Below are 12,407 nucleotides of genomic sequence, written 5' to 3'. Positions count from 1 at the left end.
GCAAAGTCAGACTTCAGGCAGATCAGAATAAGAGCTGTTTAGGAATGAGATTTAAGCCAGCACAGCCAGCCAGGTAAGGGCCCTGACTGCAGTTCGACGGGGCCTCAGTGTCACAGGGTAAATTGTTGCTTTTCTGCTGCGGTGAAGGATCTTTGTTTCTGCGTTCCCCACTAAGCGTGCACGTAAACATGGAAAACTCTGAAAAGTTGATGGACAGAAGGTGCTGCCCCGGCAAAAACTTACACCTCCAAAAGCAGCAACGAGAAACCAGCCTGAACAAAACCTTCAGAGTGACTGAGAAAGTCATATTCTTCTTTATCGATTGAAGAGAATTGTATTAATGTTTGCTTCTCTGTGGATATTGGAGTACATTGGCCTCACAAGTGGTATAACCACAACGACACAAAGCCTGGTGGTGAATCTTTGCTACGTCACTGGGCTGTGCGACAGTCTAATTTGCATCTCTGAATTGTGTCATTTTTATTGAGATTCTTAGAGTCGATAATAGTACATTGTGGCTCAGTACCTCACTGGACTGAGTTTTTAAAAGAGATCAGAGTGTATATCAGAGGCAGGCGGGTTTGGAGTTTGGCGTTGGCTGTTTCCGTGCTGGTCCACAGCCATGCTTCTACCCACAAGCCATTTTGGGAGAATTTGGTTCAGAGTCGGGTCACACCCCATTCCCATGTCGACTCAGGGTTCCCAATCAATATTGTGAACAGCCCACTTTGGTGTGGACCATGCCAATGGGCAGAGGGCATATGACTGAACCCAATGGAACAAATGAGGGAATATTGTGGCTACTGGCCTCCCTCTGGAGCGGCTTCCCCCCACAATCATGGCCATACAGCTGGGGCATTCTAAAAAATAAATAAATTTACTTTCCCTTGTCCATCACCATCTGCGTCCTTCCAAAGACAACTTCCGCCTCAACCAGTGGAGCTATTGATCTCTGAGCCCTGGAGGGCTCAGAGTCTTGGCTGTCTAGTTACAGGAACCCACCCACTGTCCCTTAATGACATTGAGTCTGCTCCCTGAAGCTTATTTGGCTGAAACTTCCAAAATCCCATATCATACAGGGTTGGGGCTTGGAACAAAGTCCCCTGTTTTGGTTCTGGCACCTGGTTAAAACTTTAAGACGCTCATTATAAACACAAGCCTTGGTTAAGAGTATACCATTCCTTTGAGAAATGTCACCATGGTGTCAAAATTCTCATTTAGCCTTGGACACATCTCAGGAGGGGCATAATATTGAATGTGCTGTCATCACAAGTAAGGATTTTGGCAAAGAAGGAGGAACAAGGAGATTGCTACAGATTTCAGAAGGCTAATCAAATAGGTAGATAGGTGTAAGATGCAATCTAATGTGGATAAGAGTGAGATAGTCGATTGCAAGAAGCAGGCATAAGAACATAAGAACATAAGAAATAGGAGCAGGAGTAGGCCATCTAGCCCTTCGAGCCTGCCCTGCCATTCAATAAGATCATGGCTGATCTGTCGTGGCTCAGTTCCACATTCCCGCCCTCTCCCCATAACCCTTAATCCCCTCTCTTATCAAAAACCCATCAACCCGCGTCTTAAAAATATTTAGCGAGGCAGCCTCCACCACTTCAACGGGCAGAGAATTCCAGAGATTCACCACCCTTTGAGTGAAGAAGTTCCTCCTCAACTCCGTTCTAAACCGCTTCCCCCTTTATCTTGAGGCTGTGCCCCCTAGTCCTACTAGTCCATACGCTTAAAATCAAAAGCAGGCCGTTCAAAGACAATGTCAGAAAAGGCAACCTCAGAAAGAGAGCAGTGGAAATCTGGTATCTTTTCTCCCCATAAAGCAATTGAAAATGTCTAAACTGAAATTAATAGATTTTTGTTAGGCATGGATGTTAAGGATAATTATTTTAAAAAGGGGGCATGGAATACAGGAATAACCAAAGCATTACAAATTAGTACCAGGCTCTATAGTTTTTAAATGTTGTGGTTGCCCTATAGAACATTAAAAACATCAGAATACATTCCTGGATAATAGAAACCGTAGTTATATGGAACTACTTGAGATACAGGCTGTATTTTTACTGGGACAGAGAAAGCCAAAAGAAAAATTTAGGAGAGGTTTTTGAAATTATCAAAGGTTCTGATGGGTTGAACAGGAAAGACAACTTGCTTTACTTTGGGGAGTGTAATAAGTCTGTGGAGGTAAAAGTCCCTCCACCAAAATCCCCTTATTTACAACTCTAAAAGGAGTACATAGCATGCTAGCAATTGACCTCTGGGGATGTCAGAGGAACTGACACTCCCAGCTAAATACAAGGCAAAGACTCTCTGATTGACCCCACAATTGACCCTTAATCAAGGAGTTCATACTCCAATAGGCCAACCTCAATGGCTTGATTGAAGTCATTATAGGGAGTCAGTTGTAAGGGATAATCAATTTAGAATTGTCACAAAATAATTTGAGGAGAGTGTTTGGGAAGAACTTCTCTACACTGAGCATGGGATATTTTAGCATACTGTGTATCTGAGGCAAAGACAAGAGAAAAGCGGATTCAAGTTTGAAGTTAAGGAAAATACAATACTCTGGGGAGGGAGTGCGACAGTGATATTCATTTTAAGTTGCTCTTTCCATAACAATATTGGCTGTGGCTCCCTTCAGTGTTCCAGACCACTGTGGTTCAGATGTTGACTGAATCATGGAAAACAAGTCACCACAGGAAGTGCAAAGCAGAGGAGAATTAGCCAGTTAGTTGTTGCATGCTTCCTTTTGGCTGTTGGCAGATGCCAATGAAAAGATAGCTTCACTGATACCTTAAGCAAAATACTGAGAATGCTGAAACAAAAATAGAAAATGCTGGAAAATAGAGAGAAGCAATGGCCTAGTGGCTAATCTCCACTAATGTTCTGGGGACCCGGGTTCGAATCCTGCCATGGCAGATGGTGGAATTTGAATTCAATAAAAAATATTTGGAATTGGGAATCTACTGATTACCATAAAACCTTCTTGGAAAAACCCATCTGGTTCACTAATGTCCTTTAGGGAAGGAAATCTGCTGGCCTTACCTGATCTGGCCTACATGTGACTCCAGAGCCACAGCAATGTGGTTGATTCTCAACTGCCCTCCAAGGGCAATTGGGGATGGGCAATAAATACCAGCCAGCAAGTGACGCCTATGTACAACGAATGAATAATAAAAATATCAGCGGGCTGGAAAGCATCTATGGAAAGAGAATAAAGGATTTTGTGATGAAATGTCATCCTGACTTGAGACATTGGCTCTATTCTCTCTTGACAGATGTTGAGATTTTCCAGCATTTTCTATATTCGTTAGCTGATGCCTTGATGGACAAATGAAAAGGTTAATACTTGGTGGAGGAAATGCGATGGACAGAAATGATTTTTTAAAGCATTTGTGCTGTGAATGGGAAGGGAATGAGTAGAAGCCAACATATCCGTCTGCAAGAGATAGGAGCCTGCCTGATAAGCTGGAAGGCGATAGCATTGTGGTATTATTACTGGACTATTATTCCAGAAACTCAGCAAATAATCTGGGGACCCGGGTTCAAATCCCGCCACGGAAAATGGTGGAATCTGAATTTAATATCTGGAATTAAGAATCTAAAGATGACCATGAAACCCATCTGGTTCACTAATGTCCTTTAGAGAAGGAAATCCGCTGTCCTTACCTGGTCCGAGCTAATGTCTTCAGAGCCACAGTGCTTGACTTGATGCTAGACTCTCAACTGCCCTCGGGTAACTAGGATTGGGCAATGTATGCTGGCCAGCCAGTGCTGCCCATGCCCCATGAATGAATGAAAAAATAAGCTATTTTACTCCTATCATTAGGGTGCTTCTGAACATGTGGATTCCTCAAACATGAACCTCACTTTATATTAGAGATCTCCAAGGTGCTGATGTATGAGTATGGGTCTTGACAGATTTTTTGCGAAAGTGATATTGAGATCTGTCCTGACTGAGGTCTCTTAATTTCAGTGCAAATTAAGGATTGAATCTGTGAGCTTTTTGTACTGCCAAGCAATGTACTGGTTGTCTTACTTTCCTCCCTGAACTATCCGGGTGCCCCTGTAAACAATCCTTTACAAATGAAAGGTGCCGGTCAAACAGTCAGAGCAGTCCACGTTGAAAGCTGATGCCTTTGGCAAACAGTGTGCTTCCTATAGCTTAACAATTGTTCACTTCAGGCACTGATAGATAAAACAGTTGGGAGCAGTAGCCTCAACAAGAGGAAGTGGGAGTGACAGACTTCCTGAGTGAAAACAGATAAGCAGAAACCTTTCTTGAAAGGGTGTTGTCAGAATTTACCACTGATGTTTAAAACAGGAGGAATCCTGCTAATACGTGACTTGAAGTTACACATTGAGTTTTGGCCAGCGTGCTATCATATTTACCATTTGCGAATATATTAGTTTAGGGATTATTGCCCTTTAAACTTTTAGCTCCAGTGCTAACTTTATGTTGTTGGGATTTCAGCAATGTTCAGCATTGGTGCTAGAATACCAGCTATGTTTTAATGAACCTGTCAGGGAGAGTCTTTGTTAAATTGGATTAATCAAATTTAAGAGAATTTCCTCTACAAATGCTGAGGAGAATTAATATTAAAACGTACCTGATTTAGTGATATAGCGACCTACTCTTCATGCATATATTCTGATCTTAAATATAATTCACAGAGGGAATGCTAAGCTAAGGTCAAATGCATCTTAATGAGGAACACCATTTGCTTTGTTTCCTAAAGAGAATCCCAATTATTGATTAATGATGGATAGATTCTCTGACCTTGCCCACAGCTGGGATTCTCCAGTCCCGGTGCAATGAATGGAAATTTGGCTGAGCACTAAGTTGTCAGTTTTTGCTGACAGCAGCAGTGGGGCATGAACGACAGTAGGATTCCTTCTGATGAGTTAACACAAAAGGACAGGTAACCTTCTCACCTAAAGCCAGGGGGTGGCCTCCATTGTAGAGGAACATACAAAGGCTTACTGACAGACAACAGAAAATCAATAAGAAATTGCAGTGGTGAAACCGAACCATCTAGATCATGGGATCATACAGTGCAGAAGAGGCCCTTCAGCCCATTGAGTCCACACTTAGAAGCATCTGAACTCCCATCTAATCCTATCTGACAGCACTTGGCCCATAGCCATGAATGTTATGACATGTCAAGTGCTCATCCAGGTACTTTTTAAAGGATGTGAGGCAAGCCCCCTCTAGCACAATCTTATCCTTCCTATAATGTGGCGACCAGAATTATACACAGTACTCCAGCTGTGGCCTCACCAAAGTTCTATACAATTCCAACATGTCTTCCCTGCTTTTATGATCTATGCCTTGGTTGATAAAGGCAAGTGTCTCATATCCCTTTTCCACCACGTTACTAACATGCCCTTCCGTTTGCAGAGATTTGTAGACAAACACGCCAAGGTCCCTTTGTTCCACAGAACTTGCTAGTGTCCTACCATTCATTGAGTACTGTCTTGCCAAATTACTCCTTTCAAAGTGTATCACCTCACACTTTTCAGAGTTAAATTCCATCTGCCACTTATCTGCCCATTTGACCATTCTGTCTATATCTTCTTGGTGCCCAAGACACTCCGCCTCACTGTTAACCACCACCCAATAACGTTGAATTCCTGGTCTGAGTGCAGAGAATCTTACAGCATTGAGGAAGACCATTTGATCCATTGTGTTCTTTGAAAGAGCTTTCCAATTGATCACACTCCCACATCTTTTCCCCAGAGCCCTGAAATCCCCCTTTTAAGTACTGGGCATATCTAATTTCCTTTTCAAAGTTACGATTGAATCTGTTTTCAACTCCACGTGGTGCTTTCTGGACCAGAACAATTGCTGTACACATTTTTCCCCACCACGCCCTACTTGGTTCGTTTGCCAATTATTTTGAATTTGCGACCTCTGGCTATTGACTCCCACTGCCAGTTCAAACGGTTTCTCCCTTATCTACTTTGTCAAAACCACTGTATAAAAGTGACCAGATTTCAGCCAGGCTGATACTAGGCACAGCACCTCCATGCCTGAGGCTTCTAGTTCATCTCTGGTGATTGTTACTGAAAGGTGAGAGTGTGCGGACAGCTGAGGACAATGTCAGACATAACTGTTACATGCTCCTGGTCAGATAGCGTTCCTGACTCAGCTCACAAATAAACAATGGCCATTTGGAAGTGAAATGACAGCGGACCCCGGTAGAATTACAGCCAATTGGGAATGGAGACAGATTGAGAAAAGTAGTGTCACAAGTAAGGCTTACATTAACACTGTAATGAAGTTTCTGCGAAATTCCCCTGGTCACCACATTCCGGCGCTTGTTTGGGTCAATGCAGCTAATCAGCATGTCTTTCAGACTGTGGGAGGCACTCGGAGGAAACCCACGCAGACACGGGGAGAACGTGCAAATTCCACATAGATAGTGACCCAAGCCAGGAATCAAACCTGCAACCCTGGCACTGTGAGGCAGTAGTGCTAACCATTGTGCCACCCCATTGAAAATACAAATGGTTAGCTTTCTGTTGACCCAGGGTGTCCAACCTGAGTCATTGGAAGTAATTTTAATATGACACCTCCAGGTCATAAACCATCTTCATTAACATCAAGATGGTGGAACGCTTTGAGGCCAAAACATTGTCTGATTTCAAGAAGGTATTAGATATAACTCTTGGGGCTAAAGGGATCAAGGGACATAGGAGGAAAGGGGGAGGTTCAAGATATTGAATTTGATGATCAGCCATGGTCAAAATGAATGGTGGAGCAGGTCCACAAGGATCAGGTGGCCTATTCCTGCTATTCGTTTCTATGATGCTGATATTGCTCATAATATGAGATGTGCTATCTACACATACAGCAGCGTTTTCCCGCTGGTCTTACAGAGAATTGGGCTTGGCTGGGAAAGACTCCGATCGGACCTTCGTCTGCAACCCATTAGTGGAAATCAGGGATTTCCCAATCTGCTATAACGGGAACCAGTGAATGATCCCACACAAATTTTACATCATCATAAAACCGATTTTTTAGACTTGTGATAAATTCTCTCCTTGCCACCATTGAACCCGCCTAGCGAGGGCATGGGAGAATTACGCCCAATGTTAGACCACTATTGACACCAACCAAAAGAAGAACCTCAGGTCACTATCTGTGCAGAGTCTGCACACTCCCCCTGTGTCCATGTGGGTTTCCTCGGGTGCTCTGGTTTCCTCCCACTGTCACAAAGATGTATGAGTTAGGTTGATTGACATACTCATTGCCTCTTAGTGTCAGAGAAATTAGCAGGGTAAATACATGGGGTTACAGGGATAGGTCCTGGTTGGGATTGTCGTTGCAGGCTCAATGGGCCAAATGGCCTTTTTCTGCGCTATTAGGGATTCTATGATTCTAAGAAGGATTAAGGCAGTCAAGTAAGACTTTAGTTCATGTAACAGATTTTAAGGAGGGTCTTTAAGGAGATGAGGGAGCTGCATTTTCAGAGTATTTTAGACAGAATTCCTGAGTTAATGGCCTAGATTGCTGAAGGCACTGCCTTAATGGTGGTGTGAAGAAACTTTGGGATACGCGGGCCGTGATTGTAGGAGCACAGAATGAATCGGATGTTGTTCTGGAGAAAGTTACAGACCTTCAGACTTAGAGGATGATCAGAGGGTTAGATAGGGTGGACAGTGAGAGCCTTTTTCCTCAGATGGTGATGGCTAACACAAGGGGACATAGCTTTAAATTGAGGGGTGATAATTATAGGATGGATGTCAGAGGTAGCTTCTTTACTCAGAGGGTAGTAAGGGCGTGGAATGCCCTGCCTGCAGCAGTTGTGGACTCGCCAACTTTAAGGGCGTTCAAATGGTCAGTGGATAGGCATATGGATAATATTGGAATAGTTTAGGTTAGAGGTTCATTAGATTGGTTCCACTGGTCGACGCAACATCGAGGGCCGAATGGACGAAATGGGATTGGTTTAGATTAGTGGGTTAGTGTTTTTTTTTAAAAAGCTGGTCGGCGCAACATCGTGGGCCGAAGGGCCTGTTCTGCGCTGTAATGTTCTATGTTCTATGTTTGGACTGGAGGAGGGAACCGGAGCACCCGCAGGAAACTCACGCAGACACGGGGAGAATGTGCAAACTTCAGCCGGACAGTCACCCCTGGCTGGAATTGAACCCGGGTTGCTGGCGCTGTGAGGCAGCAGTGCTAACCATTGTGTCCCCGAGCCACAGAGAAAAGAGATAATATCCCTAACCCATATAACTCTCCTTCGCAGTCATATAAATACCACTTCTGGGATCTCACTGTGTTCAAATCAGCTGCCACTTAATCCACATTATTTTCTTGTATTCATTCATGGGCTGTGGGTGTCAGTGGCTCGGGCAACATTTGTTGCCCATCCCTGTTTGCCCTTGTGGAGCTGGTGGTGAGCCACCTTCTTGAACCACAGCAGAGCACAGCACTTGCTCAATTTGAAATTAATTCATTGTATATGAAATGCTTTGAAATGTTTCTAAGAAACATGATGGATCTCTATATCAGTGCAATTTTGTTTTCTTTATGGGCTTAAAAATAGCTTTGCCTGAATTATTGCTGTCAGACTGCTCACACGGTGCACTCGGCCCTTGCTCTGATTATCAAGAAAGCTATGCATTTAGAGCATAGAACACTACAGCACAAACAGGCCCTTTGGCCCACAAGTTGCGCCGATCATATCCACACCTACCAGGCCTATCTATAACCCTCAATCCCATTAAATCCCATGTACTCATCCAGAAGTCTCTTAAAAGACCCCAGCGAGTTTGCCTCCACCACCACCGACGGCAGCCGATTCCACTCACTCACCCCCCTCTGAGTGAAAAACTTACCCCTGACATCTCCATTTGACTGAGTGATGCTAAGACGGCATCCATCGTCGATACAACCCACATGCAGCTTGTCTCATACTTATTAGTCCTTTAGTTCTCCCCACTTCTCCCAAGGCAAGATGGGTGCGGTATCAAAAGCACCAGATGCTGTCCAATCTCTTACCCAAATGGCCACACTTATTGTGTGACTGTCTCTATAGGATCATTGAGTAGTTACAGCACAGAAGATTGGTCCCTTTTGTCCCAGCTGGCTCTTCACAAGAGCAACTCAGCATTTCCCCACAAAGTTCGACAAATCTTTCTCTTCAAGTGCTTATCCGATTCCCTTTTGAAACTCCCGATTTGGTCTATCTCGATCACTCCGTCAGACGGTGCATTCCAGATCCAAACCTCTCGCTGTGTAAACATGATTTTGCCATGTCGTTGTTAGCTCTATTGCCAATTACCTTATTTAGCTGTCCTGTGATTGTCGATTTTTTTTTACGGGAACAGGTTTTCCCTGTCTATTCTGCACAGACTGTTAATCATTTTGAGCACCTCTTCTCTATTCTAAGAAACGCAACCCCAGTTTTTCCTATTTACCGACATGACTGAAATCACTCGTCCCTGGAAGCATTCATTTAACTCTTCTCTGCACCTTCTCTAAAGCCTTTACGCCCTTCTTGAAGTGCGGTGGTCTGAACTGGTCACACTTGGCAGAATTTTACAGATTGGTTTAAGGCCCACCGACATGGGGAGGGAATGTATGTCCCCCTGAATTTTACTGGCAGCAGCCAATTAAGTGTCTGCTCTGGGACAGTTGCCCAGTTCAGAATGATGTGGAGATGCTGGCGTTGGACGAGGGTGGGCACAATAAGAGTCTCGCAACACCAGCTTAAAGTCCAACAGGTTTATTTGGAATCATGAGCTTGGAAGACATTGCTCCTTCCTCGGGTGAGTCAGATGTTCAATAGACTTGGGCTGAAGGGCCTATTCCCATGCAGTTTGACCCCATGGGTGGGATTTTCCAGCAGCGCTCGCTCCCAAGACTGGAAATTCCCACCTGAGGCCAACAGACCTTTGCAGGATCTGTCCCCACCCACTGTGATTCCCGTGGAGGATGGGGTGGGGAAAATTCTGCCCATGACTGTGATGGGAGTGGTGGGCACTGTTGAGGAAAGTCGGGCCCGTACAGTCAAAAGACATCTTTCAGAGAATGGAAGGGCCAAGAGGTGGAAGATAAACCTCTGAGAGAATCGCTCGGGCAATGGGGGCTGCCTCCCTGCCCATAGCATTTCCTTCGCTGTTGAGGTACTGCTTCCATTTAGCAGGCAACCTCTTCACATGGCATGGGAGAGAGTTCGCTGTCAGTAAAGTGCCAATGGCACTGTATAATGCTCCATAATAGGGCCCCTGCACTGATGGATTGATTGCTTCCCTCCTTTGTCTGGTTCCAGTTTCGCTGTCTAAAATTTCCTGCCGGCAGGACATAGTTGGGGAACTTACCCAGCACGGCTCCCTGCAATTCTACTAACCTCCCACCTCCCTCCTTGCTTCCAGTGGGATGGTAAAACTTCAGCCCCATTCTTCAGTTAAAAGTGAGGCAATGCTTTCCAAAGATTTCCCATAATTTCCTTCCTTTTGGACTCTGTCTCTGTTTATAAACCCCAAGACGTCATCTGCACTGATAACCACTTTTCAACCTGTAACAATCTGTGCACATATACCCCTCAGGGTCACTCTGTTCCTGCACCCCCCTTTAAAATGCACTCTTTAGGTGGAATTCTCCCATGCCCCACTGACAAGACAAATGGTGGGTGGGGAAAGAATTCGGTGGGAGGCCCAAAATCAGTTTCATAGCGGTGTGAAATTGCTGTGGGATCTTCCAATGCGGCACGCCACATGGCAGATTGGGAATCCTATCGGAGGCTAGCGTGATGGAAATGAAGGGCCAAATTGATAAATGTTTTGTTCTTTTATTATTAAAAGTTAATTGGCTCTGTGAGTGTGTGCATGCATGTGTGGGTGAGTGTGTTAAAGTTTATTTGTTATTGGTGTCACAAGTAGGTTTACATTAAAATGGCAATGAACATCCTCTAGTTGCCACTCTCCAGTGCCTGTTTGGGTACACAGACAGAGAATTTAGCACAGCTAATGCACCTAGCCAGCACATCTTTCAGTCTGTGGGAGGAAACTGGAGCACCTGGAGGAAGCCCACACAGACACAGAGAGAGGCTGTGTGCGTGTGACAACTTAACAGAAACTAGGAGCTTGGCTAATGCTCCCTTTTCCACCTGAGGCCATTTGTGGCATTAACCCTGCCTCTGCATCGTTGTTGCCAAGGTTGGAGCCAATTCAGCAGGATCAAATCCGGAGACTCCCCATTTCTCCCCCCGCCCTCGTCCGCCCCCATCCCCCGTCTCCCATCTCCTTTCTGTATCTCAGAGCCACATTAGACAATGCCTGTAACCACTGAACCATCGAAGGGCCAATGTAATTTAGTTTACCCAAAGAGCCTGGCAGGAAGGGAGGGAGGTAAATTAGACTGAACAAAATATGATCAAAAATATCATTTGCAATAAAGTCTGTTGGTGGCAAGTGAATGCTCCACTGCGGTCTCAATTAATTTAGTTCCAGGATGTGGCCTAGTCTATGGAAATGATAAATGGGCTGGATGTCTCTACTCAATGCCCTCAGTCTGTCTGGCTGTGCCTTTGAGGTTATCCTGCCTCGGCAAATCCAGCTGGAACAGGTATCCACTTGAACCTTGTGTAAAATGCGTTGTAAGTTTGCTAATGATTTTGGTAACTTCGAAGATATTTGTACCTTCAGAACCATTCAGCAGCCTTTTTTATTTTGAAAATAACACTGTGCCGACACACACACACACACATTGGCTTTCAGCTCAACTGTGTCATTTTCTGCAAGATGTAAGATTCTCAGTCCCGTTACCAGTGGGCATTAGTCCAAAGCATATAAATTGCTCTCAGGTTTAAGATAACAAGAGTTCGTGGGTGATCTGACTCATAACGAACTAGTACTAAATATGGCAATTGTACTTCTGTGATGTTTGAGTAGATCATTTAAAGGAGGGCTGATATTCTACTGAGATTGGGATTTTGGCATATTGTCCTCCTGACATAGCTGGAGCTGAATGGTGCATTTGTTACTATTTCTGGGTTCAATGGCAAGGAAAAGAATTCGCTATTCCAAATAGTCTGTGTGCATGAACCTACAACCTTCTATTTCTGAAGTAAAGTGCCACCAATTGAGACATAGCCCCTCGGTGTCCCAAGATGTTTAGGTTCAGGGAATTGTGGGGTAAATGTGAGGGGTTACAGGGATAGGGAGAGGGTGGTCCTGGGTAAGGTGCTCCGTTGAAAGGTGGGTGCAGACTAGATGTGCTGAATGGCCTCCTTCTGCATTGTAGGGATTCTGTGGAGGCTGGCAGCCCTGCTTTGGAGGTAACGGGGTTACCCAGTGCCTGATAAGCTGATAAGCACATGCTGCCCTAAATCTCTTACAGGTTTTGTAAGGGGAACTGAAACAGGCATTGACTCATTTATTCAAAGAGC

At 44.6% G+C, this 12,407-nt stretch overlaps 1 protein-coding gene across 1 annotated transcript in view; it reads left to right on the top strand.

Moving 5' to 3' along the window:
• LOC145342476 (uncharacterized) overlaps positions 1-12,407 on the top strand; it is a 363,690-nt gene that overhangs the window by 134,201 nt on the left and 217,082 nt on the right. The window lies entirely within an intron of this gene.

This window comes from Carcharhinus amblyrhynchos, chromosome 4 (assembly GCF_965287045.1).
Source record: "Carcharhinus amblyrhynchos chromosome 4, sCarAmb.v2.hapA, whole genome shotgun sequence".
NCBI classification, from domain to species: domain Eukaryota; kingdom Metazoa; phylum Chordata; class Chondrichthyes; order Carcharhiniformes; family Carcharhinidae; genus Carcharhinus; species Carcharhinus amblyrhynchos.
This window is presented reverse-complemented; position numbering and strand designations above follow the sequence as displayed.